This window comes from Spermophilus citellus (assembly GCF_964194105.1).
Source record: "Spermophilus citellus genome assembly, chromosome: 14".
Lineage (NCBI taxonomy): Eukaryota > Metazoa > Chordata > Mammalia > Rodentia > Sciuridae > Spermophilus > Spermophilus citellus.
This window is the reverse complement of record NC_138194.1, coordinates 70,218,199-70,244,500: the sequence shown is the minus strand read 5'-3', so window position 1 is coordinate 70,244,500 and position 26,302 is coordinate 70,218,199. Positions and strand designations below refer to the sequence as shown.

Here is a 26,302-nt window from a genome sequence, read left to right as displayed (position 1 = left end):
AGAACGGGCTGGAGGAAGGAATGGAGCAGACCAACACAGAGGAGACTCATGAGCTCTGCAAGCATTCTGAGGGAGGGGGTGAGGACTTAGCAAAGGGCCAAAGGTTTTTAGGATTCCTATTCTTTTCAAGCTTTCAAGTTAGATGTTGTTGTGGTGTAACCAAGAGGAAGGGGGATGAAGAACATTCTGCCAATCAATCGGCAAAGATTTCCTGTGCCAGGCATACAGGTATTCATATAGAAGTGGTCCATCTTCTTGAGGACTAATAGTCTGGTGATGTTGAGCATGAGATTGGGGTCGACGATCTTGATTTTGATTCTAACTCTGATGCCAACTGGTTTCATCTCAAAGTGGGGTCAGAGGTCATACATCCCACTGGTTGATCTGTGAGAACTGAATTAAGGTATGTAAAGCTCCTCACACATATAAACATACAAGGTGTAGATCACTTTCTTTTTTTTTTATCCCCTATGGAACTGGAGGAGCATCAAGACTGTTGAAGGGGCTGTATCTCTTTATCCTAACTGACATCACTGCCAGCTCAAGGCATGAAGTAAAGAAGAAGTTGGGTTACAACTATGTATTGAAGAGTACTAAGTGGAGATTTTTTGAAATGATAGAGAAAAGTCAGGGTTAAAGGTCCTTTAATTGCATTTGACCCGTTAAAGACCAAGCACTTGTCCTTGGAGAGTCTCCATAGATGGTATTCTTTTTTAAAAATATTTTCTTAGTTGTCAGTGGAAAAAGTGTGTGTGTGTGTGTGGGGGGGGGGGTATTCTCTCTAAATAAAGTGGAGGAAAAACAAATAAGGAAGCAAAACCCACAAATTCAAAACACTTATTGAAACCTCTGAGATACACACACACACACACACACACACACACACACACACACATACACATACGCATGCACACACACACGCACACTTACACATGCATACACAACAAATTCAGCTCAATTCAAACAGACAGCCACCAGCAGTTCTCTGCTTCTAAAAATTTCCCACATTGGCATGAGACCACTTGCTCATCAAGCCAAGAGGCCACTTCCTTATCTCCTCTTCTGCTGCCCTGGGAGTGAGGAGGCTGCTGACCCCTGAGTTCAGAGAAAGAGACTCTGAGCAGTCAGCAGCACAGCAGTAACGACAGACACAGAGGCCATTCAGAGGGGACCAGGCGGGGAAGCCACATCTGAGCTAGTGCTGGATGGACAAAGGGACATTTATATGCTATTGAGAGGTGAGTGCTGGGGCAACATGATTTCCTTTACTGAGTTCTATTTTCCCACAATATTGTCTGTTTTTATAGCACTTGCTTTTGTGGAAGAAGAGAAAGAGAGGAATCGCTTGAACATTCTGTATCTTTAGGGAAGTCTGAATATCTGATTTTTTCAACAAGAAAGAACAAAAGTTCTGTGTACAACATGAAGCCCTTGACATCATTATTAATCAATTAATTAATTGTTATTTAATTTTTGTTTTTGCTATAGTTGGAAAGCTTTAGCTTTCAGTCTTTTATTTCAGAACAGGTGCTTAAAAATCTTTATTCTGTCAGGTTTTTTCCCTCATGTGATCTTTGCTCTTTATGATCCTTAGATGTCTTACATTGTCTAATCTATAAGCTGCTCGAATCTTCTCAGAAGCAGGCAAGAATAAATCTCAGGCAAATGTAAAAATAGTATCTTACCCTCAAATGGGCAGAGAGTCTCCAAACCATAAATATAATTGTAGTTCACCTCTCGATTCCCCTTTTATTTAAATCACAGAGTCATTTGTTTTTAGAACTGGAGGGACCTTCTGTCATCGATTTTTCCCTTCCTTCAGGGGCTGATCTTGGGCACTAAAGTGGAGATTTTTTGAAATGATAGAGAAAAGGTGATTTATTCTCAAGTCTCTCATATGGTTTATTTTCCTATCCACTGAAATAAAAAGCATGCACACACACCAGTCCAGTGGATTCTGTTGTAGGGAAGAATATAGCTCTGCTCTGTGTCCTGGAGGCTGACCTGGGTTTGAATCTCAGTTCCATGGCTTAGTAACTATGTCATTTCAGTTTCTTCAACTGAAAAATGGAAAGAATACTAGCCCCTACCAGGAAGGGTGGCTGTGAGAAAGAAATTACATAAGGTGTATAGAAAGGGCTTAGACCCTTGAAAAATGCTCACTTTTTATTGAAAATTTTTTAATTATCAGAATTATTATGAGGTTCTATGATAAGTGCTCTTTTTTATTGGTTGTTCAAAACATTACAAAGCTCTTGACATATATCATACATTAGATTCAAGTGGGTTATGAACTCCCATTTTTACCCCAAATACAGATTGCAGAATCCCATCTGTTACACATCCACATATTTACATAATGCCCTATTAGTAACTGTTGTATTCTGCTACCTTTCCTATCCTCTACTATCCCCCCTCTCCTCCCCTCCCATCTTCTCTCTCTACCCCATCTACTGTAATTCATTTCCCTCCATGTTTGTTATCCCATTCCCCCCATAACCTCTTATATGTAATTTTGTATAACAATGAGGGGCTCCCTCCATTTCCATGTGATTTCCCTTTTTTTCTCCCTTTCCCTCCCACCTCATGACTCTGTTTAATGTTAGTCTTTTCTTCCTGCTCTTCCTCCCTGCTCTGTTCTTAGTTGCTCTCATTATATCAAAGAAGACATTTGGCATTTGTTTTTTAGGGATTGGCTAGCTTCACTAAGCATAATCTGCTCTAGTGCCATCCATTTCCCTGCAAATTCCGTGATTTTGTCATTTTTTAGTGCTGCGTAATACTCCATGGTGTATAAATGCCACACTTTTTTATCCATTCATCTATTGAAGGGCATCTGGGTTGATTCCACAGTCTAGCAATTGTGAATTGTGCTGCTATGAACATCGATGTGGCAGTATCCCTGTAGTACGCTCTTTTAAGGTTTTCAGGAAATAGTCCGAGAAGGGCAATAGCTGGGTCGAATGGTGGTTCCATTCCCAGCTTTCCCAGGAATCTCCATACTGCTTTCCAAATTGGCCGCACCAATTTGCAGTCCCACCAGCAATGTACAAGAGTACCCTTTTTCCCACATCCTCGCCAGCACTTGTTGTTGTTTGACTACATAATGGCTGCCAATCTTACTGGAGTGAGATGGTATCTTAGGGTGGTTTTTCTCTGACTGCTAGAGATGGTGAGCATTTTTTCATGTACTTGTTGATTGATTGTATGTCCTCCTCTGAGAAGTGTCTGTTCAGGTCTTTGGCCCATTTGTTGATTGGGTTATTTGTTATCTTATTGTTTAATTTTTTGAGTTCTTTGTATATTCTGGATATTAGGGCTCTATCTGAAGTTCAAGGAGTAAAAATTTGTTCCCAGGATGTAGGCTCCCTATTTACCTCTCTTATTGTTTCTCTTGCTGAGAAAAAACTTTTTAGTTTGAGTAAGTCCCATTTGTTGATTCTAGTTATTAACTCTTGTGCTATGGGTGTCCTATTAAGGAATTTGGAGCCCGACCCAACAATATGTAGATCGGAGCCAACTTTTTCTTCTATCAGAGTCTCTGATTTGATATCAAGCTCTTTGATCCATTTTGAGTTAACTTTTGTGCATGGCGAGAGAAAGGGATTCAGTTTCATTTTGTTGCATATGGATTTCCAGTTTTCCCAGCACCATTTGTTGAAGATGCTATCCTTCCTCCATTGCATGCTTTTAGCCCCTTTATCAAATATAAGAAAGTTGTAGTTTTGTGGATTGGTCTCTGTGTCCTCTATTCTGTACCATTGGTCCACCTGCCTGTTTTGGTACCAGTACCATGCTGTTTTTGTTACTGTTACTCTGTAGTATAGTTTGAAATCTGGTATCGCTATACTGCCTGACTCACACTTCCTGCTTAGAATTGCTTTTGCTATTCTGGGTCTTTTGTTTTTCCATATGAATTTCATAATTGCTTTATCTATTTCTATAAGAAATGCCCTTGGGATTTTGATTGGCATTGCATTAAACCTATAGAGAACTTTGGGTAATATCGCCATTTTGATGATGTTAGTTCTGCCTATCCATGAACAGGGTACATTTTTCCATCTTATAAGGTCTTCTTCTATCTCTCTCTTTAGGGTTCTGTAGTTTTCATTTTATAAATCTTTCACCTCTTTTGTTAGGTTGATTCCCAAGTATTTTATTTTATTTTTTTGAGGATATTGTGAATGGGGTGGTTGTCCTCATTTCCATTTCAGGAGATTTGACGCTGATATACAGGAATGCCTTTGATTTATGTGTGTTGATTTTATATCCTGTCATTTTGATGAATTCATTTATTAACTCTAGTAGTTTCTTTGTAGACCCTTTTGGGTCTGTTAGATATAGTATCATGTCATCCGCAAATAGTGATAATTTAAGTTCTTCTTTTCCTATTTTTATGCCTTTAATTTCTTTTTTCTGTCTAATTGCTCTGGCCAGTGGTTCGAGAACTATGTTGAACAGAAGTGGCGAGAGAGGGCATCCCTGTCTTGTTCCAGATTTTAGAGGGCATACCTTCAGTTTTTCTCCATTCAGAATGATGCTAGCCTGAGGCTTAGCATATATAGCTTTTACGATGTTGAGGTAAGTTTCTGTTATCCCTAGTTTTTCTAGTGTTTTGAACATAAAGGGATGCTATACTTTGTTGAATGCTTTTTTTGCATCTATCGAGATGATCATGTGGTTCTTATCGTTAAGTCTATTGATGTGGTGAATAACATTTATTGATTTCCGTATATTGAACCATCCTTGCATCCTAGGGATGAATCCTACTTGATCATGGTGCACAATTTTTTTGATATGCTTTTGTATTCGATTCGCCAGGATTTTATTGAGGATTTTTGCATCTAAGTTCATTAGAGATATTGGTTTGTAGTTTTCTTTCTTTGAAGTGTCTTTGTCTGGTTTCCGGATCAGGGTGATGTTGGCCTCATAGAATGAATTTGGAAGAGCTCCTTCTTTTTCTGTTTCTTGAAATAACTTGAAAAGTATTGGTATTAATTCTTCTTTGAAGGTTTTGTAAAACTCGCTGTATACCCATCTGGTCCAGGGCTTTTCTTGGTTGGTAGTCTTTTGATGGCTTCTTCTATTTTCTCCTTTGTTATTGGTCTGTTTAAATTGTGTGTATCCTCCTGACTCAGTCTGAGCAAATCATATGACTTAAGAAATTTATCAATATCTTCACTATCTTCTATTTTATTGGAATATAGGGTTTCAAAATAATTTCTAATTATCTTCTGTATTTCTGTAGTGTCCGTTGTGATATTGCCTTTTTCATCCCATATGTTAGTAATTTGAGTTCTCTCTCTTCTCTTCGTAAGCATGGCTAAGGGTCTGTCGATCTTATTTATTTTTTCGAAGAACCAACTTTTAGTTTTATCAACTTTTTCAATGTTTTTTTTTTGTTTCAATTTTGTTGATTTCCACTCTGATTTTAATTATTTCTTGCCTTCTACTACATTGGCTGTTGTTTTGCTCTTCCTTTTCTAGGGTTTTGAGATGAAGTGTGAGCTCATTTATTTGTTGGTTTTTTCTTTTATTGAGGAATGAACTCCAGGCAATGAATTTCCCTCTTAAAACTGCTTTCATTGTGTCCCATAGATTCTGATATATTGTGTCTGTATTTTCATTTATCTCTAAGAATTTTTTGATTTCCTCCTTTATGTCTTCTGTAACCTATTGATCATTCAGTAACATATTGTTCATTTTCCAGGTGATGCAGGATTTTTCCTTCCTTCTTTTATCATTGATTTCCAGTTTCATTCTATTATGATCAGATAAGATGCATGGTATTATCTCCACACCTTTATATTTACTAAGAGTTGCCCTATGGCATAATATATGGTCTATCTTTGAGAAGGATCCATGTGCTGCTGAGAAGAACGTGTATCCACTTGATGATGGTTGATATATTCTATATATGTCAGTTAAGTCTAGGTTATTGATTGTGTTATTGAGTTCTATAGTTTCTTTATTCAGCTTTTGTCTGGTGGATCTGTCCAATGGAGAGAGCGGTGTGTTGATGTCACCCATAATTATTGTGTTGTGGTCTATTTGACTCTTGAACTTGAGGAGAGTTTGTTTTATGAACATTGCAGCACCATTGTTTGGTGCATACATATTGATAATTGTTATGTCTTGTTGGTGGATGGTTCCTTTTAACAGTATATAGAGTCCTTCTTTATCCCTTTTGATTAACTTAGGTTTGAAGTTGATTTTATTCGATATGAGTATGGCCACTCCTGCTTGCTTCCGAGGGCCATGTGAGTGGTATGATTTTTCCCAACCTTTCACTTTCAACCGATAAGTGCTCTTGATCTGCACCAATATAGCAACTACATGTCACATGTAAGTATTTAAGTTTAAATTAAGATAAAATAAAGTAAAACTAAACATTCAGTTTCTCAGTTGCTTTAGCCACATGTCAAGGGTTCGGTCCCACCCAGGGCAGGTGGCTGCTGCATGGGACAGCAACTCCACATTGCCCTGGAGAGCGCTCTTGGACATTGCTCCCCTGGAGTCCCCCAAAACAGCATTGAGAACGCCTAGGCTGAGCCTGTCAAATATCAGCTTATTGATGAATGAACACTGGGTCAGATATGACCTCTCTATAATGTTTTTAAAAAGCACAGTTTGTGAAATGAAATAAAATAAATCTATACTACTAAAAAATGTGACCAGAGATTTAGACACTTATTGATCTGGTAAAACTCATTCGGCAGCAGGCTATAGTGCTATTGCTCCTTTTGTTTGTAAAAGTTGCCTAAGAACAAGTGTGGGGACTACATGCTTGAATACATGGTTCTGACGGAGCAGCTCAAACAGGTACAGGGAGGTGGAATACTGTAAAGAAAAGCCTCGTATCATCTTGGCAAAGGACTTGTTTCCTTCTTCCAGGAAGATACACCTTAGGGACTTTGGAGGACTTATCACACGTGATTTCCAACTAATGATTTCCAACAGATACTTGGTGTAACCCCAGTCACAGTGGCACAAGCCTGTAATCCCAGTGGCTTGGGAGGCTGAGGCAGGAGGATCTTGAGTTCAAAGGCAGCCTCAGCAACAGTGAGGTGCTAGGCAACTCAGTGAGATCCTATCTCTAATAAAATACAAAATAGGGCTGGGGATGTGGCTCAGTGGTCTCGTGTCCCTGAGTTCAATCCCCGGTACTAAAAAACAAAACAAAAATACCCTCAGATAGTTGGTGCAACATCAGGGAATATCCACCCAACAATGAATTATTCTAATTGGTGACAGTAAACTCTGACCCGTAAAATACATTTAACAACAATTTTGCTTATTTACAAAATACCTGGAAGAATTTTGAGCACATGTGCTAATTATCGTGGAGATCGGATTCATCTTTTGAAAGTTATCTCAGCATTTAGTTCCCGACATCGTGCTTACTATGTTAGGATCAGTGAACATGGGTGAACTTTATGAGTTCCTAGAAATGGTTGGCAGAAACCATGAAATGCAGCATTATTCTTCAGGGGGTGGAAACAGTTGGTGATCATGGAATCCATTTAGTGGGTCATGACCAACATTTAAAACATAAAACAATGAAGTGAAATAGATTGGAAAATGCTGGAGTATGTTGTGTATATTAAGGAAAATATTGCAATATTGCTTCAGATATATATATATACATACATACACACACATACATACTGAGTCACAATAAATTTTTTTTTCTTCCATGGATTGTGGTAAAAGATGTTTAAAAACCAGGAGTGTAGAGAAAATCCAAGTATCAATTGGAGAGTTGGTTGTTGATGATAATGACAAAGGCAAAAATAAAAATTTGAGTGTTTATCATGGACCCATGTTTTTTTCTTGAACAAGTTACATTTTATTTGCAAAATTCTGTGTGTAATTTAGTTATGTAATAAAGAATAAAATTTGGAAAGCAGTATGGAGATTTCTTGGAAAGCTGGGAATGGAACCACCATTTGACCCAGCTATTCCCCTTCTCGGTCTATTCCCTAAAGACCTAATAAGAGCATGCTACAGGGACACTGCTACATCGATGTTCATAGCAGCACAATTCACGATAGCAAGATTGTGGAACCAACCTAGATGCCCTTCAATAGATGAATGGATAAAAAAATGTGGCATTTATACACAATGGAGTATTACTCTGCATTAAAAAATGACAAAATCATAGAATTTGGAGGGAAATGGATGGCATTAGAGCAGATTATGCTAAGTGAAGCTAGCCAATCCTTAAAAAACAAATGCCAAATGACTTCTTTGATATAAGGGGAGTAGCCAAGGACAGGGTAGGGATGAAGAGTTTGAGAAGAAGATTAACATTAAACAGGGATGAGAGGTGGGAGGGAAAGGGAGTGAGAAGGGAAATTGCATGGAAATGGAAGGTGTTCCTCAGGGTTATACAAAATTACATATAAGAGGAAAGGAGGGGTAAGAGAAGAATAATACAAGTGGAAGAAATGATTTACAGTAGAGGGGGTAGAGAGAGAAAAGGGGAAGGGAGGGGAGGGGAAGGGAGGGGGGATAGTAGAGAATAGGATAGACAGCAGAATACATCAGACACTAGAATGGCAATATGTAAATCAATGGAAGTTAACTGATGTGATAAAGCAATCTGTATACGGGGTAAAAATGGGAGTTCATAACCCACTTGAATCAAACTGTGAAATATGGTATATTAAGAACTATGTAATGTTTTGAACGACCAACAATTAAAAAAATAATTCAATTTAGTTTCTCAAAATCAAAAAAAAAAAATAAGGATTTTAATTTCATCCTTATAAATGTCCAGTAAGATGGGCACATAATATTCTCAGTTTCTGCGTAAAGCTGTGTACTTTTCAGAAAGGTCAAAGTGCCATTTTCAAGGTCACACAGATGGTAGAAGTTGAGCTAAAATTTGAACTCTCTGCCTCCAGAGTTAATGGACAAAAAGTACCATGTTTTACTCTAAGGCCTTTTGAACAAGGCAGTTGTCAACCTCTTAATCGTTGCCTGTTGACCCTCCCATCAGAGCACAACTGAAAGAAGACAAAGGAAAAGAAACTATATTCCTATAGCCATAGCCCCTGCTCTCATGGCAGTGGTCCATTACTCTAGAAAGCCCCGAGTTTAGAAATATAGTCAGGGTGAGTGTGATGCTGAGTGATTGCTCTTCTCTTCCATTTCCTTCATTCTTTTTTGCACCACCATTGTCTGGTGTGGGGACAGTACACTGAACTCTCCCACAGTGTGCCAGCGACTGCTGGGAGCCCTTCCCAAGTAAGGACACATCGAATCCCCACAGACCCTAACTAAGGGGTCCCGTTAACATCCCTGTTTTACTAGTGTTCAAACTGAGGCCCACAGGAGACCAGGAACTTCCCCCAATGTCACATAGCTACATGTGGCCATGCTGGACTTTGACCCAGGGAGACCTGCTCCAGATCTATACTCTTAACCAGGACCCTAAAGAGCCTCTACATGTGTTTGTGGACTCGCTCTTAAATTTTCCTTACTCAGTTCTTTGGGCACCTTTCTGAGTCCCTTCTGATTTCCCCTAGAAGTGCTTTTGAACTTGCAGAAATGCCCACTCAGTACTGTCACACTGTCACTCCCTCCCCTGCTAACTCCGTGAGTGGAATGAAGTACAACTCCTTCCTTCTTTTCCCTGTGAAATTGTGCTGGTGTCTCTGTCCGTCCAGAGGAGCAGTTTCCCAAATGTTCTATCTTTTTGAGCACATTTATCTATGTCCTCAGATTCCCTAGTGAGAATTATTTTTATTTGTTTAATCATAAATGATAACTTTACCACATCTCCAACTACCTTTTCAAAACCTCTGCTCTGTATCTTCCAGTTTTTAAAAATAAGACTTAAATCTATCTCTCTTAAGTTTTTTTTTTAAAAAAATAATTATTTTAAAACAATCTATGTAGTTTTTTCCTGAAGATTGTTTTAACATGGTCTGCTGAAAATGTAAGCTATAAATTGCTGCAAGTTGAAATTCCAAGTGTAGGTGCTCAGAGATTCTGGGAACATTTTAATTTCAGCCATTTGAGGTCAATTAGAGCCTGAAGAAATGCTTGAATTACTTTTCTTCCTAATAGAAAACTTAACCAGAGTCTCAGAACTTAGGGGTAGTTGCCAGATGTCTTCTTCCTGGCTTGGCCTTTACTTCAGGTAGGAATAGGCAAAAGAACAAAACAAACAAACAAACAAAAAAAAACACCGAAAAAACAAAAGAGCAGTTATGTAATCATCTCCTTCCAACTCCAGCCTGATTTAATACAACATATGTAGTTTTAAAAAAATTTTCTGTCTGTATTAGAAATGGAGAACAGCTGCTTGCTATCTTCCTAATAGTTTTCTTTCTGCATTTTATATTTCAGGTCTTCCCTTAATAGTCTCAAATCTTCTGACTTTTCCAAGCTCCAAATCCATAGTCTTTATTTTTACAGCATTTTGTTCACATCCAGATTTTCAACCTGGTGACAGCCTATTAATGTTTAATCAAGAAGATAGGTTATTGTTTTTAGGTTAAGAACAAGATAGCACCTGGCACAGTGTTGCACACCTGTAATCCCAGTGGCTGGGGAGGCTGAGGCAGGAGGATTGCAAGTTCAAAGCCAGCCTTCGAAACTTAGCGAATCCCTAAACAACTTAGGAGATTATGTCTAAAAAAAAAAAAAAAAGGTGGGGGGGAAGCTGAGGATGTGTCTCGGTGGTTAAACATTACTGGGTTAAATCCCTAGTACGAAAAAAGCAAGATAGCTGTCAACTCTGTGGGAACAACTACAACTACAGAAAGCCATGGGAACACCACCCAACCTACCCCCCAAAACCAAACAAATAAAAAACCAAACTAAACTCCCACATTCCAAATCCTTTTTGCTCTAAAAAAGAGTTTCCTTTAGCAAAATATTGGCCTAAAGTTCAAATGGGTAGAAAACAGACCTGAGCAGTATGTTAACTGGGAAATACATTTAAAGTCCTGTATTGTGTAAAGACAACATAAGAATAAGCTGGCGTGCTTTCCTTGTGTGACAGATTAATACATTGGTGAGAACAAATTGAGGATAAATTTAGGAGATGCTTTGGGAGGAAGGGTATTTTGTTTGTCATGTGCAGTGCTGTGTTCGTATCTTCCACCTTGACCACAGCATCTGAGTCCTCCATATTGGAATAGGAGAATAAGGGAAGCCAGAGTTTTTATATAGTGTCACTGTGGTTAGAAGGCTTTATATTCTCTGGGCCTGTCAGGTATTTAAGGCATCTGTTCCTTCTGGACATTTTTGTGGACTATTCAGAGCCTGACCCTTTAACCCCAACTTCCACTTCCTGCCCTTGCTTCTTGTTACCTATCAATGGGGCAATTTCACCTGGAGCTTCTACTCTCTTTCTTCTGGCTTTTTACCTACTTCTTCTTTACTCTAGGAAATCTGGTAGTCACCTCCAGCTTTCATTTACTGAGGCCTCAGCAAACATCTAGAATACCCTGCAAGACAGAGCCTAACATGACCTCACAACGGCTCCCTCCTGTGAGTGGCCCATATCTAGTCCCTGGGAATCATCCTAGCATCCCTGCGCTGATGATCTCTGAGAGTGCAGGCTCAGCCCAGATTCCAGCTACCTCTCCTTGAGTTCACGTCACTAGCTCCCAGTCTATCAACCGCTCTGGAGAATTTTCATTCCACAACATCTGAGGTTCAGATTAAGATCTCTGAGTGGTCCCCTTGAATTCCCCTTCATCAGGCTTGAAGTGAGACTAGACACCCCTTTGCCCGGGGTTACATACATCTCTCTCCAAATAAGTCCTCCTGACACATACTTCTCTCAATTGATTTTCTCTTATCTCTGATTATTGTGATTGTGAGTGAAGGGGTCTGCATCCTCTAATTATAGTTATTGGATGCTACCTCTGAAATTCTGCCTTGGAGGTCTGTTATTTTCTAAACTGAGATAGAAAAATTTTTTCCCTTTTAGCATCCTGTTATACAAGGAATGAGTAAGCTAAACTTTTTGTGAACTGTGTGTTCTATTAGGCCAAGTCCAAGCCTTGGTAGGGCAAAATTTGCTCTCAAGGGACTTTAGCAGAGAATTGCTTTCCAGGGAAGAACCTGTTTTAAAGCCTTCTACTCTGTAGGTCATGCCCTGATTGGAAGAGCTTGGTGCTAGATGGTTTGGAACTCACCCTACGATAGAAGGTGATTTCACTTTTTTGATTAGAAAGAGGAAACATTTTTCTTTGATTAAAATACCAAGGGTAATTAATTGGGTGTGAGCAGTTGAGGCATTTCCTCTTGGTTTCTGCCTTTTGTGTTTAGACTGGGGTGCACTTCCAGCTTTCCTCGGGATTTCTAGGACATGCCAAGTGGAGCATTCTGAGACCACATCCACTGGGATGGCAATTTTCAGAAAGCAGTTCTTGTTTTCATTTTCTCTTTGACCTTCTCATGCCTTTGCCCAAGGGTTTGCATCCTCTGTATCAAAATGGCTTTTGAAAGATGCTCCTGTTGTCCAGGTCAAGGGTCATCACAAACCAGGGTCATCACATACATGGCCCACTGGTGAGATTGTGTGTGTGTGTGTGTGTGTGTGTGTGTGTGTGTATGTGTGTGTGTATTAGGTCTGCCTGGTGCTGTAAAAGACAAGCCACCTGTGCTTGTTCCTTTGGATTGAGACAACATAGTTCCAGAATGCTAACTGCACATACCCTATAGGCATTCACCTCTTCTACCTTTACCTCTTCTTGGATCTCTTAGGACATCTTCCAGGTGGACTAAGTCAAGCTGAAATAAACCCACACGGCTTTGTGTGAATGGGAGGTAAGGTCAAGTGCTTTGGTTGATATGTTCCATTTCCTTGATCAATAATTAATTCATTGTTGGGAGGAGTGACTTTTGGGAATACAAATAGAAGAAGACATTGGGCATGTCTATGTGGCATGAAGACTGTGAAGGGGAGAGATGGAGACAAATGAATGGCCACAAAATAAATAATAGATAAACAAACAGATAAATAAATAAGGGAGAAAATTGGATACTTATTGAAACCCCTACACCTCTCCCCCCCTCAGCAACAGGAGTTGTTCTTTAAGACTTGAATGGAAAAATTGGGAGACCAGGTAAGGGATGACTAAATAGGCCTTTGGTCAATGGCACATTAATGGGACAAAAAAACTCTACTGGGGGCTGGGGTCGTGGCTCAGTGGTAGAGCACTCGCCTAGCACTCGTCAGGCACTGGGTTCCATCCTCAGCAACACATCAAAATAAATAATAAAAATAAAGGTACTGTGTTCATCTACAACTAAAAAATATATATTAAAAAAACTCCACAAAAAAACTCTACTGGGAAAATATACCCTTCTCCCCTTTAAACTTTTACAGAGTTACATCAGTGCCCAGGAACCAACACGCACCACGGGATCACAGTGGCCCTGACACATGGGACTTCCCATTTGGTCTGGCAGTGTCATCTGTGACTACAGTGTCACTTTATGAGTGTCTCTATGTTGCGAGGGAGTGTGGCGTATGGTTGAGTAGGGGGCTGCCCTGCGGTTGAGTAGTCTCAGTATTGTCTTTGTCTCACGTGGATCTGGAAGCCCTTGGGGGACATTCCAAACTCTCCTTTCCCCTTGCCAACTGCCTAGAGGGCCTTAGAGGAGTTGCTTTTAATTGTCTGCAGGGACAAGACCACCTGGAAAGATCAAACTGCCACCAAGCCACAGCCAGCCTATCTGTGCTCCACCCTGTGTGAGGTGGGCATGACATGGCTCTGATCCTAAGGGCAGGACCCACTTGTGTCTGTGTCCTCATCTGAAACCCAGAAAACTGTGGGAACCAGGGTCCTGTTTTCAAGGGGACAAAAGAAAGCGATCGCACTCCTGCTCGGCCCTGGATCCTTTCTGGGGTGTGCAGCGAGCTCAGTCATTCCTGCCTGCATCCCCCACTCCTACTCAGAACAACAGCTAGAGGCTGGGGACCCATTCTTTCCCAGCTAGGGGATACCATTCTCCAGGATGACAGCAAACTCACTGCTGTGGAAGCTGTTGAAACCTCAAGCTGCCCTTGCTGTAGGGTTTTATGGGAAATGAACAAGGCCAACTTTGCTTTCCTAATGTGTCTAGATGATGCTGTTGATAAAAACAATAATAAACACTTAACTGGTGCTTACCCAGCTGGACTTTATGTAAACTCCTTTAATTCTCACCAACCCCTGGGAAGTAGGTGTTACTGAATCCCTGGTTTACAGGGGAGGAATCTGGGGCACAGAGAGGTCATTGTACCAGTCTGAGCCCATCGAGTGAGTAATTGCAAGAATAGGAAGCAAATCTAGGCTGTCTGGCTCCAGAATCCAGACTCTTTACTCCCAGTCACCACCACCCAGGCCCTAAGGTATGAATGATGTACAATATGAGATTATTTATAAAAGTCAAGTTAACCTTCAAATTTTTGTACTGATATCAGTTATCAATCTCATTTAGGTTTCTTGGGGGTGAATGTTATGGGCATGAATTCCTTCCTTTAAAGTTGTGTTATTTCCCTCTGAAGACAGCAGAAGCATGAGTAGGAACATCAACAAATGTCCTGAGAATGGTCATTACATTCATTTTCTATTGCTGTGTAACAAACAATCACACCTAGGACTTGGGCTTAAGACAGCACAGATTTGTGATCTCACAATTCCTGGGGGTCAGGAGTCCAGCACAGGTTAGCCAGGTCCTCTGTTCAGCATCTCAACAGGCTGACATCAAGGTGGAGGCAGGGCCGGGATTCTCACCTGAGCCTCCTCCATACCCTCGTTATGGCTCTCTGGTTGTTGGCAGTATTAATTTCTTGAGGTGGAAGATTGAGGTCCCTGTTCTTTTATTAGCTGTTTGGTGGGTCCTCTTTCATCACCTGGAGGCCACCTGCAGTTCCCCACAGGAGTTTGCAGTACAGATATCTGCAGTCCTGCAGGCCAGCAGGAGTGTGTCTGACTTCTGGTCCCTCTCTCATTGGCTAAGATGGAATGACTCTCCCATCGCCACAGGCTACATAATGTACCTTAATGGAGGAAGTGACTGATTCTATCGATCCTCCCACACTGCAGGGGAGGGGAGTATATAAGATGAGTGCCCTTGGGGGCCATCTTGGAATTCTGCCCATTATAGTTGTGTTTTTGAAGCTCATGTGGGATGGAAGGGGGATGGAGGGAGTCTCTGCAGCATTGCTAAAGTGAGTTGTGGGGAAATTGTGGAATGGGTTACTCATGAACAAGGATATACTAGCATGCTTCTCTGGCTAATGTTGAAGGCTTTGGAGATCTTCTAACTTTGAGGTTTTAGAGGCTTTGCTGCCATGGGAATAATCAAGGCCACCAAATGCCAGGTGGTGGAAACTGCTTTGGCAGTTCCTAGGTGGACCCAGATGAGTGGGCTGAAGCCTCTTTTGTAGGCTGACAGATTTGCCTGTTTCTTTTAGGTTCTGAAAGCTCCATGGAGAGCCCTGGGTGATAAATGTTTCTTATCCCAAGCAGGCATTGCTCTTTGAGATAATGTAATTACTGCCTCTGTCTCACTGACCTATTGACAATTGTTTTCTTTCTGCATGGTGTGGGTAGAATCTGTGGGAAGGTGCTGGTTTAATTTCTGTCATATCTCATTTGTCCTTTTACTGGGAGCAATTTAAATCTCAAAATGGATTCAGTTGGGAGTTACCACTGAGGAGCTCCAGGGTCAACTTGGAACAGTAAGGCAGAGGCCATCAGGAAATCCCAGTGAGTCACCTGGCATAGGTCCCTATAATAAGCAGAGCTGTTCTTAACAGGCAGGAATTTTGTTGGTGAAATTTAGGCACCTGCAGACTGATCAACTCAGATGATTGAGGGGTGAAAAGGCGAGATAAAGGCATCTTACCTGAACACATGTTGGGCTCTTTGAAACCTTAGGTATTGAAACAATAAAGTCTTTTATTAATATGAGATGTTTTTATTTATTAAGTGCTGAGTTCAGATCAAGATAGTGTACTTTTAATTTTCATGAAGAAGAAAACAAGGAGGTAAAAAAGGAGGGAAATTGAAAGGAGGCACTTAAAATGGTCATACCAAGAATTGTGTCCTCTGAGTTCTAGGCTGAAGGCAGTGGCCCATGGGAAGCTCTTAGATGGTGATACTGAGAATGTTCTTGAATTATTAGAATAAATGTAATATCATCAAAAAGGGAAATTAAAAATTGACCTTAATCCTCATGTCTAGATAATAATTGTTTGACACATGTTGCTGTTGACACATGTGGCTGATTTTATATATGTATATACATATGAAATATATACATGCTATAATTTGGTAACCTCATTTAAAAGCATTATACAGGTATATTGTGATATTTTTAACATCTTCATTTTTTTTTTTGGTGGTGCTGGGGGTTGAACCCAGGGTCTTGTACATAGAAGGCAAGCATTCTACCAACTGGGAGCTATATCCCCAGCCCAATTATTAAATATTATGCTATAGTATAATGGTGCAATGGTAAAAAGCATGAAATCTTGAGCCAGAATTCCTGAATTGGAATGAATACTGGCTCAATTCTGTCTAATTCCTTTCCCTTGGGCAAGTTATATAATTTCTCTATGTCTTCCTTTTCTCTCTTAAATAGGGATAATAATAACATCTCACTGGATTATGGTGAAGATTAAATGAGTTCATGTGTTTTTAAGGTACTTAGAATATAGACTGCACCTAATAATTGCTATGTAACTTTTTGCTTTTGTTGCATACATTTTCATTTTCTGAGCTATAATTTAACACAGATTGCTTGATTTAGGTGTTCCTAATTTTTATTATTACAAAGTATAAAATGTTTGTCTATACTTCCTGGTGTGTCCATTTAAAAATATTTTTTTAGGCTATGGTCTAGGAAGATAAAATTTCTGGACCCAAATACATGCATCTTTTAAAGCTTTCTGATAAATTTTGGCAAATTCATCTTCTGAAGGGTTGTATCAATTTGCACTTCCACTTGCAGTCTTAAAAGTGCCTATTTCCTCTTATCCTTGTTGAGGCAACAGTAGTACCTTACGTTGTTCTGATAGGCATTTATTTGATTTCAAGCTAGACAGATATTTTTCTTATGTTTATGTGCAATTTACCCTTATCCTTCATCAGTTCTTGCTTCCTGATCTTCACTTTTTTTAACATTTTTATTTTAAAGTGATATCAAGTATTTTTTCCTATGTCAGACATATTGAGTGCATTTAATAACCAAGATGATGAAGAGTTGCCCCCAGAACATTTCATATCTAACACATAATGGCCTCCTGTATTTAGATCCTTGCAAGACTGGTTGAGCTTCTGATCTTCTGTTAGAGAGGTTTTGTAATAGTCCATGTTCTTTAAATTCATTGTTGTTATTATTTTTGGTTATGTTTCTATAGCAACAATTTACATTTTTTGATATAAATAACAGGTGCAATTAGTCAGGGAAGGAATTGCCACAAATGCTGCTGGAAATACCGCAAATGAGACTGGATCCCGCCTCTGTGACTTCAGATCATTTCAGATCCGTAGGCTTTTGTAGATGAAATTTCATTAGCAACAATCTTCATCTTTGCAATCACAGTAAATATTGTGACTACCTGGGAGAGAATCTTTTGGTTTATTAAAGAGATAAGCAGTTACCTAATGAGAAACTGTCATTAATATCACAAACATGTGGAGGAATATTTATTTTTTAAAGACTAAATGAGCAGAATGCCTCAGGAACCCACATGGATTCACTGTTGATTAGTTCCTGAATTCTCCTGCCTGACTGTGGGCTGTGGAGATCTCTGGCTACATGGTACACTGTTGCTGAGTGTTGACTATCAACAGAAGCTGATATTCTTTGTTGGTGTTCCTGAATTTTCTCCATGAGAATCTTGCGGTCCCGTGGAGAGCTGAAACAAGTGATAAAAACGTGGTTTTTGGAAGAGCACACATGTGAACTGTGAAAGACGGAGGGAACACGTTCTGTTCTGGAACACAGAACAGTTCTAAAGAGTAGAAGGCTGATGTTTTGGTTGATAGTAATGAAGGACTTTATTATCAGAAGAGTACCCATCAGAGCGTGGCTCACCTTTCTGAAGTAGTCACTGGGATTCTTCAGCAGAGAGAACATCATCAAAAAGGAAAGGTTTCCGAGATAGGCAACACCCAGGACTAGGTTACTTCTAAGATTATTTTTTTCAGCTCTGAGATTCCACAATCATGTAGTTTTTAAAAACCATAAGCCTACTTATCTAAATTAGTCAAATTCATAGAAATGCAAAGTCGAATGGTGGTTGGGGGCTGGTGGGGTAGCTGTTGGTATCTCAACTTAAAAATGGTTGTGATAGTAAATTTTATATGATTTTTTTAACACAGTAAAAAAACAAAACAAAAGCCCCGGGTGCTTGCTTCGAATTTAGCTCTAGGTAAAGCACTGTAGGGGACCCAGATGTGTAAGACAGGCCATGATTTCCATTGGCTCACAGCCCATCTCTGCTGTCAGACCTCTGGAGCCTGAGCAAGAGCCATGAGCCCACAGGAGCCAGCCATGTCAGGTCCCCAAGGCATTGCCAGAAACCCAAAGAAACAAACTACTTCTGCCTTTTTCCTGTCAATCTCCTGTAAGTGCCTTCACTGTAGAAGCCAGCTGGTAATCAGTCCAAGCATGTGATGTGCTGCTGCTTTCCTTCCCCATGAGTAGAGTGGGATAGAAGAGCCAACAGGCAATTGATAGGAGACCCTATTTAGGTACCATTACTCCTTTGTCTTCTGTATCCATGCATAGGCTTCTACCCTTATATAAACTTGATAAGGCAAGAGCAATATTGTGATGTTTCTCCAATGCAACAAATCAGCAGCAGCCTTGCACAAGTGAAGATTTGTCTACTCCTGCCCCACGAGGGCCATATGAAGTCCCATCACTCAGTGCATTCACATTTTGGTGATATATATGTTTCTGAAAACTTGTTCCTTGTCCCTGATGCCAATCCAACAACGAAGACACAGTTTTGAAAAAAGAAGTTTAATTACTTTGTTAGCAAAGGAGAAACACAGGGGACTCCTGGCCCAGAGTCTGTGATTCTTCCCATCAGAGGCAGCAGGGGTTTTTAATGAAGTGATTCAGAGAAATCCCATTTCCTGAGATTAGGGAAGAGAGATTAGGAAGGAGAAGATGAGGAGAAGAAGATCAGGGAAGAGATTAGGGAGGAGAAGGTCTGGAAGAAGATCAGGGAGGAGATGATTAGGGAAAAGAAGATCAGGGAGGAGGTCAGGGTGAAGAGGATCAGGGAGGAGAAGATTAGAAAAAAGATAAAAAAACTTGTCAGTGTGAGAGCAACAAGGTATATAGTCAAAGCATTAAGTGAACCACTGTTACAATGTTACTTCCTCTTTTAAGTTAGTCAAAATTTCATTTGTTTTGTAATCCAAAGACTACATCATAAAGTTAGTTACTGACCAACACTTTTTATATGACATATTAGGGGAAAGAAGAAAGGAGAAAATGATTTCTACATATAAGTATATATGTAACAAATAAAGAAGAAAATGCATGTAATTGATAAAATCCTCAATTTTGTAATTAATCACAAGACCATGATAGATATAGTATATGGATATAGGTAAGTTATATGTCAATATCTATATATTTATATCCATATCAAATCTTCCTTCTTTGCTTACCCATTCCCATGTTTCTGCTACTTTCAACTAGCCTTCTGGTTGGCCGCTTAACACAAATCTTCATTCCTGAAGAGTCTGTCCTTATTGGTCCCTTCTTTATTGGTCCGGTAAAATGTTCTATTAACTTTAATACTGGACAAGGAAGTAAAAAGTAGCACCCTAGAGAATCTTCTGGATTACAGACATTGTTCTTCCTGTCTCCATTGTTCAGCAGCAATTCTGTTTCATCTTCATCATTGTGAACGGCCACTCTGTACTACAGCCAGAGATAGTACAATATAACCTTTGTCAGTTGGCTCAATGGCACCAGAAATCTAAAATTACCAGGTATGGGTCTCAAATTTAGTTCCATGGAACCACTCTTGTGCATACAGTGGAAATATTTTTCCTCAGGAACTGATAACTCTATCTGGAAAAATCTCAGGAATGGAAAGCAAAATTTTTGCAATTAAATCTTTAGGTATAATAATGCAAGAAGACCCTCCACTTTAACCCTTGGTTCTCAGACCTATGTATTCTATTTATGGAAGAAATAGCACTCTACATGAGTTTTCGATTCAAAGCTTGTACTGTATAGATGGCACCATAACCTTTCAAGGAGTTATCTCCCAGTTAAGAACATAACTGAGCCTTTAGTAGGATGCTACCATTCTGTCAGGTCACCTGCATCTTGATGGTGAGATAGGAAACAAGACCCGAGAATTCCATGGCCACAAGCCAGCAGCTGCTCTTCTGTTGTGAGATTAGTGCTTTGGTCAGATACAAAGTTGTGAGGGACACTGTGATGATAAATAAGCTGTTCTTTATGTGAATGGGTATTGTTTGCAAAAGGCAAATCTATATCCAAAATACCCACTTATTCCAGGTATCTGTCCACTCCATGATGGAAAAGACTCAGTTTAATCAATCACCCATCAGATGGCCAGCTCGTCCACTTATGTTTATGTTGGCCCCTGCATTTGGCAGTTTGTGCACTCATTGATGGTGGTAACTGGATTTGCATTAGTGATTCTACACATAGTCTCCTTGATTGTTGTCATGACTACTCAGAAGACGAGTCCGTGGAGCAGGCACTAGGGTTGCTGGGAAACAAAGGCTGACTGACATCCCCAGAATAAGTTATCTTGTCCACTTGATTATCATCGAGAGCTGCCTCTGCAGTGGATGCCCTTCTAGGACTCTGAAAACAATATACAAATATTTCATAAATTTTGTCCATTCCAAAAGGTCATCCATGCACTTTTTCCCCAATCCTTTTTTCCCCCCCAATTTTCCAATTCTGTTTTTCCTAAGTCTCTATCTGGCCAAACCATTTGTCAGTATGTATGAGTCAGTACAGATTTATATTCCTGGCTATCTTTTTGTCCAAAGAAGATATTTAGATGTATTGTAAAGTTTTACCATCTGGGAGGATTTTCTTGACTCACTATTTTTGAACAGCCATTCCTGAGTGGATACTCAGTAGCTAACTTCCAGCTAGTGCCCATGTATAATGGAGAATCATCTGTAAAATGTATCTTGAGTCTTTTTTCCACCTTCATCTGGTTACAAGAAACTCCTCATGAGGCCATAGATGTGGGTTGAGGAGAGAAAGCAATGCAGCAGGAGGGAGTGACCACAGGAATCGGAGTCATCTGATCATCCAATTTATTTGTATCTGCAGGACTTGCTATATATGACGACTCATCACATGTATCACTTCCACTTGGTGAGGCTGATAGCACTTAGCTGATGTTATGGTTTGCTAGATGACGGCTGGTTAGTTTATGGTGGGTAGCTCAAGTCACATGATCTTCAGGTGTCCAGAGTTAGGAATTCTGCCTTCACAAGAGCGTAGAAACAGGTTCCCAAAAGGGAAAATCAGCAGCTGTTTTTCAGATGCAGAAAATCAGTAGAAGAGACTGGTTTTGCTTCAAAATTCTAGTATATGAAGCTGTGAGTCTTGCCTAGGGCTTGCCCTGGGCTTGTTACAGGAATGCACTTTAGTATGAGGGAGATGAGCAGCAGAGCCTGCAAGACCACGGGAATATCCAGTGTGAGTGAAGGTGCTAGAGTTCTGCATACCAATGGATAGCTTTTCTTTTGAGTTTTCTTAATCAAACAGTAATTATTCCTAGCTAGCATTTTTCTAATATTAATCATAAAAAATGTGTTGGGTGTATTTTTTACTCATCTAACTCAAGGAATCCTGCCTCAATTACCTGCCATAGCTTTAAAAAATTTATAAAATAATCAGATTTTATACTTCTAAGGAGCCTGATGGAATTACTTTTTCTTATTTTTAACTCAAACTACCTTTTGGTAAAATCAAGCACACATACCACTCTCACTCCAAATTGAATCTATAGTTTAATGAATTACCATGAACCCAACACTATTTGTAGTTTCCATCCAAGTCAGGGAATAGCACTTCACCACCTACTCTAGAGGTCTTTCCATGTGTCCCATCTCAGACCTAACCTCTTCCTTCCCTTCGTAAATATGTATTATCTAGATTTTTATAATTTATTTTAATAATATAAAATTTTAAATTTATATTAATTTCCCAAATGTGCAATCCTAGATATTATAGTTTTGTCTTTCTCGTTTAAAAAAATGAGAAATGTTTCTTGTAACCTATAGATTCCTATTACATTCCTTCCTTTTTCCTTATAGTTTACCTGGGATGAATCGAGGCTTCTGTTTGGTAGCATTTCTCAAAGTCTGGATTTTGCTGATTGCATACACATGGTCCATAGCAATGTTCCTCTGTCCTCTATCTTTCCTGCAATGTTGTAGCTGGGTTTAGAGGTTTGATCAGTCTCAGGAACAATTCCTTAAGCAAGACTATAGAGGTATTTTTCCTCAGGAAGCACATAATGTTTGTGTGTTCCATATTTGTAATATTAAAAAGTGTTGATGTTCAATGTCTAGGATAATTTATTTATTAGTATTTATAATATGGTGATATTCTAATTTTGACTTTTTTCATTTATCAGTCATAATACTTTAATGAGTAATTACTTTTCCTTGTTAACTTTTTTGGTTACCGGATGGTACAATTTATATATGAGAGCCAAGGTAAATATTTGATGATTCTTCTTTATTTACCAGGTTTTGAAATAATGAATTGGTTCATTTGTATCCTCCCAAGATGCACACACGTACATCAGCATATCTGATGGGTCTATTTAATTGCAATGATATTTTTGGAAGTTCAAATGATTGCATCTTTGGCTGGTGGAAGCCTCTTAAAGTTGACTCCTGTTTATTTTTCCTGGATATTATATCTGAATATGTTTTGTGAATATAAAACTCCATGAACTGAAAAGTCAAGAACTACTAATCTAGATCAGATCTTTCTCCAATTCCTTCATGACCTGAAATGACCAGGGAATATGTTTTGAAGAGCAGGGAACACCCTCCATAGAAAGGGCATAAGTGGATTCTGTTTACAAATATTCCTGCCTTTGTATTTAGAGACCAGAGTACTGGCTTCCCGTTGGGCTAGTCTCCTCTGGAAATGAGATTGCTTCACTAGTGTTGTCCACCTTTTCCGGAAAGATCTGATACTAAAAGTTTTCTTTAGAACGACTTACTCTTTTCAAGGTATGAATTCTTGTTATTAATCAAATATCTGGGATAAAATTGAAAATGGTTGATACACTTTTTTGAGGTGGGATTGAACTCAGGGGCACTCAACTACTGAGCCACATCCCCAGCCCTATTTTGTATTTTGTTTAGAGACAGGGTCTCACTGAGTTGCTTAGCGCCTCACTTTGGCTGTGGCAGACTTTGAACTCTAGATCCTCCTGCCTCAACCTCCCGAATTGCTGGGATTACAAGCATGCACCACCGTGCCCAGCTGAAATACTGTCTTTTAGTTTCATCCACCCTTGAAATTTTCTATGTAATCCAGAATGTACTTATAAATTAACCTGTAGGGAACACATAGTTAATCTTATTAAATGTGTGATTACTTCAGGCTTGTGTGTAATAGGACTTGAGTTAAACTGAGCTGTACTTTCAATGTGTCATTTCTTACCCTCAAAGAAAACTTCTCACATCTCTCTCCTTTTAGGAACCTGCTTTTTCTTTAGCTCACATGCTGTTTTCTGTCTTTTCATCTTTGAGCTTGGATAATTTCAAACCTCCTAATTCTCATTTTTGTTTCTGTGATGGTTACTTTCTGGAAACTGGGCTATGAAAATGTTAAACATGAAAAATTGACAGGAGAATTAATACTTGACCAGTAACATAAAGCAGAACCACCCTCAAGAGAGAATGAAGGTGGTTTGGAAAAGCTTATGACAGAAATGTCTGTGATAATCGTCTTTTGGTTTATATCACTCAAGTTCGCACGCTGGGTGATATGGATTTGAGAAGGACCTTATGGAGAAGGTGTGCCTAATTTTCTAACTTTAAGTCTTTAGCCTAACCTTCAAGGTGATTCACGGTCTTATTACTGTCCTGGGAAAGTCTCAGTGGCCCCACCACCTGTTGGCTTAAGTACGGACTTTCTCTGTTTCCTGATACAGCCCATTCTTTCCTACCTGGGTATTGTCTCACAGAATTCCTTCCATCTGGGATGACCTTCCCTTTCATCTCTACCTGTAGAAATATCATTAAGATCAATTGCGATTCCCCCTCCTCCATGAAGATCTTCCTGATTTTTCCCAAACAATTACTTTATCACTTCTTTGAAATCCAAGCAATTTGCTCATGACAGTCGAGTTGTGTTATTTTGTTACATGGTTAACAGTTGTTGCTTTCATTTATGTACTTGTGACCCACTCATGGGGTATAAACAGGATGACTCTATGTCCCAATTTTCTTGAAACAATTCCAATTTTCCTGGGACAGTTGCAGTTATACCTGTTGTCCCAGCATCCTGTCTGCTTAACAATCCCCTTCACTTTCACATGTATCCTGATGTGGACAGTAAATTACATGGTCACTTTTGGAATAAGCAGATGGAGGATCGGAGCTCCATCGTAGTCATGTCTGAATCTCTGGTCGTTTGGCAAAAGGAGTGATTTAACTCATGTGGAGAGCTAAGGAATTAGCAGAAAAGAGAAAGCCTTTTTCTGGGGCAGGGACCACTTTGTCTGTTCTCAGGAAATAACTTGAAGAGAGTAGTCTTGATTCTTCTCAGAGACCGTTTTCCTAATGGCACTACCCAGAAGCTCTTCATTTCTCTTGGGAAGGTTGGGTTCCCTGAGGGTTTAACAAACAATCCGTCCCCACTGGAGGACTCTTCCCACCCATGGTTAGTGCAGTTAGCACTTCAAAGGAGTCTACTTGAGTACTGTGCAGAATATTTAGTACATGTGTAGAAGGGACTTTATTTGTTTATTTTAAAATTCTTTTTTATTAAAAAAATCATTTTACAGAAGAGTTGACAGGATAGTAAGAATCACAGCCCCTTCACTGAGTTGACAGAATAATACAGTCACAACTCCTTCCTATTACTGTGTTTGTTTTCTTTTTTATCCACTCCACATATGAACCCACAGGTTTAAGCTTATGTTTAAGGAAGATTAACCCACAAACATTCACAATCTCTTCCCGAAACACTTGAGTGGAGCTGGGGGGACATCATGAGACTTTACCCCTAACTAGTTCCTAAAAATCATCTGAAGTATAGTCCCTTTTTCAAATTTTCTCAAAAAGTTTTTTTGGATCCAGATTCCATTGGATCTATTAGAGCTCTTAAATCTCTTTTGATCTAGCACATTTCTTTGTTTTTGTTTGTTTGGTTTTTTAATTGTTTATTTTTAGTTATAGGTAGACACAATACCCTTATTTTATTTTTATGTGGTGCTGAGGATTGAACCCAGTGCCTCATGCATACTAGGCAAGCGCTCTCCCTCTGAGCCCCAGCTCCAGCCCCTTTGTTTGTTTTTAATGTGTCATGATGCGTTATGTGCTGGAGGTGGAGGCAGTGACACGTTAATATGTAATATTTGAAATACTTTCCCTCTCTCTACTCCAATAATTCTGCTTTCACCTACTGGGCTTCTTCCTCCTCCCCTATCCCTCAAAGAGAGTGGATCTTTGCCTTATTTGTGCCCTGATTTTTATAATCAACCATGAGGCGACTGGAGATGCATTAAAGGAATGGAGTGGGGTTGGAGGGAAAGGAGGCCAGATGGTGATCCTGAGGCTTTACAAAGGCCACTGCTCCTCCTCTGCATGCCCCTCTCTCAACCCAGCTGCTGGAAGACTTGTGAGTCTTGGTAAGAAGTAGAAGGAGCTTATAAGAAGCACAGTTGTGGGTTGTGTATCAGATCCTCTTTGGTGCGCATTGGGAGCCAGAAAAGATTATGATTACTTATTAGTTCCTTTTGGTCTGTGGCTCCCTGAGTGTGACCCCCACCATGGGATGTCTAGGCCCCAAGGATAGCCAGCAGTTAGTCTGACCATGTGCACTCCTTTCCCTTCAAAAGAGAAAACATCTGTCCATAGAGAAACAGAGCTTTCTTATGGCTCTTCTCTGAAGTCTTAGGAAATCTTAAGAGGATTTTAGCAGCTCACAGAGTTTTATCATCCAAATTGGAACACTTGAGATGGTAAAATATTTATAAAGAATATGATTATAATAGTGAAATACCAGTAATTGTTACATGGCAATAGGCTTAAGCCAGAATAATGTCCCAAGTTTAAAG

At 39.6% G+C, this 26,302-nt stretch overlaps 1 protein-coding gene across 3 annotated transcripts in view; it reads left to right on the top strand.

Annotated features, from left to right (window-relative positions):
- Window positions 1-26,302, top strand: part of NCALD (neurocalcin delta) — a 410,740-nt gene that overhangs the window by 88,302 nt on the left and 296,136 nt on the right. The gene's annotated exons all lie outside the window — the stretch shown is intronic.